This window comes from Caretta caretta, chromosome 4 (assembly GCF_965140235.1).
Source record: "Caretta caretta isolate rCarCar2 chromosome 4, rCarCar1.hap1, whole genome shotgun sequence".
In the NCBI taxonomy this organism is placed as follows: Eukaryota; Metazoa; Chordata; order Testudines; family Cheloniidae; genus Caretta; species Caretta caretta.
The window spans coordinates 54,211,281-54,217,280 of record NC_134209.1 but is presented as its reverse complement, the minus strand read 5'-3'; the positions used below and the strand labels follow the sequence as shown (position 1 = coordinate 54,217,280).

The 6,000-nt window shown below is 38.5% G+C and overlaps 1 long non-coding RNA gene across 1 annotated transcript in view; it reads left to right on the top strand.

The window, feature by feature from the left end:
- Positions 1–1,425: 1,425 nt before the first annotated feature.
- Positions 1,426–6,000, top strand: part of LOC142071753 (uncharacterized) — a 72,703-nt gene continuing 68,128 nt past the window's right edge. The window contains exon 1 of the long non-coding RNA XR_012667944.1: positions 1,426–1,578. This is a non-coding gene — a long non-coding RNA (uncharacterized LOC142071753). The remainder of the gene's footprint in view (positions 1,579–6,000) is intronic.

Sequence of the window (6,000 nt, the reverse complement as noted above, 5' to 3'; positions counted from 1 at the left end):
TAGATGCCTAAAGCTGGTGGTCTTAACCCATATTTAGGCACCTGACAGCCCAGAACAAGCTTCCAATGAAGTTGAAACCTGTAATCTATCTGATATCTAGTAGAACTGAAGTCAGTGGGAGCTATCAAGGATTCAGCCCTTTTACAAACCAGGCCACTTATTTAGGCGCCTAAATATGGATTTGTGAAGCTAGCGTCTGACATCCAGTTATGAAAAGTATCATTCTTTCAATAACTGACAGATATTACCATAATCTGTATTTTACAGATGAGGAAACTGAGGCAGAGAGCGGACAGGTGGTTTGCCTAATCTCCTATCTCCCTGTCATGGATTATCAAGACAAAATACGAGGTATCACACTCAAAAACAATAGTTTTAATCTCCAGGAAGCAATGGGTTTCATCTACCAGTAGTAAACTGCTCATTTATAGGACAGTAAAATGTTTGATGCTAGGAAAGATAAATTGTTATACTTAAGTGTTGGTGAATTTCTGTCAGATCTCCTATGGTTTGGAATCTTTCTTCCATGGACATCACACTGAGGAAATTTCACCAGGCCATTGTAATTCTGAACCTATCACCTTTCCACTCAGTAGTTTACCTCCAAAACAGAGAGATGCTATTTCTCTGGCCAGTGGTACCAGTGGTTAAATACTGTCATCCTCACCTTTATCCAGGAAAAACTGGAATAAGAAACTTGAAATTTCTCTGAAGCATGAACTTGGATATGAATCTGGTACTTCATCTTTTCCCAAACTATGTCTAACCCAAAACAAAATATTGAATAGACACCAGCCAGACTGCACATTCTGTTAGACTTTTATCTTGCAATCTTCTGAAGACACTGTCACCGTTCTTTGAGCCTACCAGATAGTAGCCCTCATATGGACAAGGGCACCACATTACCTCATTAACCTCTGTTAAACCATATCCTGGGCCTTGATGAGGATGAACCCATGCCATCCTATCTTTAAAATTTGCCTTCACAGCTCTTATTTTATACAACAGAGTTTTGCAGAGACAGTGGAAAAAAACACCTCCCTTCAATCTCAGAGTGGAAATCATTTTTATTATCTGTGACCCTAAAAGCTTTTTAATGCCAACTGGCAGAGGGCCCACTGTTCTAACTCCTAACACGTTGTTATAGTATTTATCTATAAAGAGTGTCATGTGAAGTATCAAATGAAAGCTGGTGATACACTAGTCATTAATATCATTGCGTGACATGTATGGATGGTATGCAAAGAGTTATGCATGTGTGCTGGAAATAGGTTCCTTAAATATGTTTTAGAGGCAGAGTTGATAAACAAGTTTGTCCTAAACAAAAGAAGGTTGATGTACCTGTCTGCCTAAGGCCAGAAACAATGGAAGTTACCTTTGCATCTGAGTCAACAGGAAGGCAAATTGAGAGAAAGGTGAGGAAGATAGCATGGTGCCAGCTCTCTGGGGCACAAACAGCAGGGGAAGAGAACTTTATCTGGGGATAACTTCAAAAGAAAATATATTTCAAAGGCTTACTGGACTAGAAGAAGAAGAGGAGAGAACCCCTTTGTTGTTCATCACTTATGGGACAAACAGGTCAGTGCTTTCTGTGTCTTTGAAGGGTGAATCCCCTACTATGTGGCAAGGTGATGCTGAAAGGCTGTTTTAGGTAAGAGAACTATCTTAGTCAGGGTTGTAGCCTGCTGAGTTAAGTTTTAGTCACTAGGAAGCATGATTATATTTTTGTAACAATTTTCTGTTTTTAGTATCTCTGCTTAGTATCACTTAAATCTCTATTCTTTATTAATAAACTTTTCTTGTTTTATTCTAAATTTATCTCAGTGCTGTTATATTAAAGTGAGGTGTACATCCTCAGCTGAGCCAGCAGGTTAGTGTGTATTCTCTCCCTTTGGAGACAGTGGACTTGGTAATTCTGTAAGTGTCCAGTGACAGGCAGGGTACTACAGAGGGATATTCTTTCAGGGCGGTTGGGAAATGTGGGCACTTAGACTTACCTGCCAGGCAAGGAAAAGGACTGGCAGAGTCTTGTTGTTGGGCTGTATAACAGATTGGTGTGTCAGGAAGCAGACAGACAGTTTAGCAATAACAAATCTCTCTCTTGTTGAGGCAGAACGGTAACAATGTGATTTACAGTTCTGGAAGTCCTGAGAAAGCAGTACATTATCATATCATAAAATTTTAAAAAAATAATTAAAAAAAACCCCATGCTTGCTAGGGACCTGACTCAACTTCCATTGATTTTAGTGGGAGTTGGATCCAGTCCAGGGAGAGGCAATCTGGACTTGTTCCAGAAGATGTGCAAGGCAGCCTCATGCTGTACAAGGTTTTTTGGGTGATCAGATTTTATTGTAGGTACTGAGTACAAGCCAGTGGGATCCTCATTTTTGTACAATCCAAAGCCCATTAAAGACTCCTATTGCCTTCAGTTGACATTTGACTGCTGACCCTCTCATTTTGTCTATTTCTCCTCTCTCACTTTCTTTCCTTTCTGTGTCTCACTACCTCTTTAATGTCTTTCTTATTCTTTCTCATTTCATACTACCTGATAAAGTCTTAAATGACTAATTTCTTCTAAAAAGATTACAATTAGCTTCTACACTTGAACTTTTAAAATTGCTATTTCATTTTGGTTTGTCCAAAGTGGGGAGGGAGAGGGAGCTAGGTTTTTTTGCTTTTTATGGGACAGATTAAATATGCAAAGGTTTTACACATTATTTAAATTATATTAATAAGAGGATCTGGGGATGCTGGTTGGTTTATAGAATCTTAATAACAAGTAACCTGGACCAAGAAATCATTTGACACAGTATTTTTTAAAACAGAAATAATTAGGAAGAGTATGAGTTTCCATGCTAAGCTGATTCTGCCAAAATTCTGTTCTACCTGCTTTCTTGTGGTCTGTAAATAGCTTTTCTGGATTTTCTTTTCCATGCTGTACTGGTAGTTTGTTTGGAAGACTGAAGCATTTCTTCAGGGGAAAGGAAATTAACATTTGCTTTGAATGGTACATTGCTTTGCACATTAGTTCCAATATGTTTGTAGTCTCTCATCTTAATGCATTATGCTTTGTTACTCAAGGAAATATAAATCAACTTGCTGAAGACAAATAAGGAAGAAAATGAGAAAAGCTAATCTATTAAAACAATCCAGAACTGATTAAAAGATATGTGAATAATGCTGGACACTAATAGGCCCAACCTCATTTTGAGTTTAGAGTCTGATTTTATCCCAGTGAAGGCAATCTGAGTTTTGCTCTTTTAGGTCAGAAGGTACGTTGGATCAGACTTATCTGAGGAACTGGCTTAGGCAGGAAATTTTAACAATAGGAACCTTCCTGTCCTATGAAAATAGTATACTTTGCTCTCAATACAAAGGAGTTGAGAGAGGACACACCTGCCTCTACCAACAGGCATGTAGTTGGGTGAGCTCAAAAGCCCATTTTTCAGCTTTCTTCAGATAAGGTATTATTATGGCAGTGCCAAGGACCTCAGCCTCTGTATGGTTCTAGGCCCTGTACAGATCTCTAACAAGAGCCCTGAAGAGCTTATATTATACATATAAGGTGAGAGACTCCACTGCCCTCAGTAGCAGGCGCAGCCTCACTCCATTGGCTTCCATTGAATTACTTCTCCTAATTTGCACCCTGGTGAATAAGATCAGCATTAGTTCCTAGGAATCAGGGTAAGATTTACAGATTTCCCTGGCTTTCTAAGTGTAGTTTAGAATGCCTGGCTCCTTTGTTTACTGGTTTACTTAGTCAGTGTACATACATAGTAAGGGAGAAGTCTTCCTCCATTTTCTATGATAGCAGTGGTTCCCTGCCATACAGTGGTTCCTGCCCCTGGATATGCCCACTAGTTCATGCACTTTGGCTTTGAAATGAGCTTCTGTTTTGTGCATTCTAAACTGCAGTGGAGTCTGGGCTAATTGTGAGACTGCGATTTGGAGAAATCTGCTTGATTGCAGACGATAGTATGGACAACAAATTGGAGGCAGTAGCATCTGATTGTGAACTTATAAATTAGGTGTAGGTCTGATAAACTGTTTCAATTGCCTGAAAAAGTTGGTAACTACTATGCTTAGTACATATACTGTTAGATGGGCAATGTGGACCAATGTACAAGATTGCTTTGGTAAATTTCACCAGAAAGTGAGCTATCTTCCCCACTATCTACAAAAGATGTCTCTGTAGTATCTGTGAGCAGTTCAGGATAATAAGAATGAGGAGTTTCTGCTCCATCTTTAGTTTAAAGAGTCATAAAACAAGACTTCATCAAATCGGTTTGTTTTTCAAATATTTTGCATGGATTTATGTCTTAAGCTATTTAACAGATTGACTTGCTTAAGAAGCACAACTAGTTTCTAGCTGACATGCAGGATTTTATGAGTGATTGATCACAGCTGCCAATTGTCAAGGTCAGAGGGATGATCCAAATTGGCAGTCCCCAAAGTACTTGAATAGATTAGTCTGAAAAGAGGGAAGGGAGGAGGGAATGGGGGAAAACAGTTCTCAATTGAGTTAATGCAATTTAAAAAATATCTTAAACACAAAAATGTCCAAAAACTAAGTCCAAGAAAGGCTTTGTGGGCTGATCATACTCCCATTATGTCTTATTTTTTTGTATTTTCTTTTATGGAGTTTTCCAAGGACAAATCACAAGTCAGGTCAAGGAATGGAAAATGAAATACACAGTGACATTTGTGTATACTTTTTCAATGTTACTTCTAAAGCAGAAAAATAGATATTAAACTTGTGTGATTATTGTCCTTCTATTGGGGAAGGGGAAGGAAACCAGGGATTTTATTCTGTCCCCACTGAAGACAATGAAAATTTGCCATTGACTTCAGTGGGAGCAGGATCACATGCCAAGGCAGTCACTAAAACAAATAATCATTAGTAGTTTGGCTTACTATTAATTATCTTTATTATTTATCCTTAACACTGAATAAAGGTTGAAGAAGGTCATTCATACCTAGTCAATAGGGGACTGACTGGACTGAGACTCAGGAGACCTATGCTCTATTTCTGGCTCTGCCACTGTATAGCTGGATGACATGGGGCAAGTCACTTCCTCCCTGTACCTCAGTTTCCCCATCTGTAAAATGGTGATAATATGCTTTGAAATCTAATGATGAAAAGGGCTCTATAAGAGCTAGATATTATTAATATGATCAATATTAGTAATTTTTAATATTATATTATCTTCCCTTTCCTGCCCTAATACTGTGCCTTTAAACATCTGGGAGCAGGTGGTCAGAACTTACTGAAATTCTCATTGTGGGCAATACACGGAGAAACAGTCTGGGGAGCAGGAAGGTAAAATGTTGGGCAGTACTAGAAATGGCCATTTTTCTGGATTCATATGGTGACACAAACAGATTTAGTTATGAGGCATCTTGACAAAAATGTGCTGTTTTTTGCATGAACACATAATTGCCTTAAATCCTTGATCCGGTTTATTTAGGCACAAAGTTTAAAGGCTCCCCTCAGTGAAATCTGAAGAAATTTTAGTATGACCAATGGCGATTCAGTATAGATTTTAGGGGTTTGGTTAATAAGCAAAATTTGAACTCCTCTTTCTGTTCAGACAAAATGTACTGCACCCCTTCTATTTACAGAAGCCTGTAAAATGAGGTCGTGAACACCTCTGAATTCATTCTAAAATTAACTGGATTGAGGATTTTCTGCATGGGAATTCTCCTTTATGCCCCCTCTATGCTATTCTAGCTCATACAATTTGGATTAATACAGCATTTGTCTTGCACTGTTGCTATATTATATATATATATATATTATATTAAAAGCTAATTTAACTCAGAGCTGGAGCACATCCCTAACCATAACTCATAAACTCAGGACAGAGAGTCACTTGGAAGTGCTGTCAAAACCCATAAAGACTGTTTGAGGTTTCCAAATATATGTAATTGGGTCATACAGCATGCAGGCACTTGGTGAGGAGGCAAATTCAGGCTAGATTGTGGGACTGAGGGCCAAAC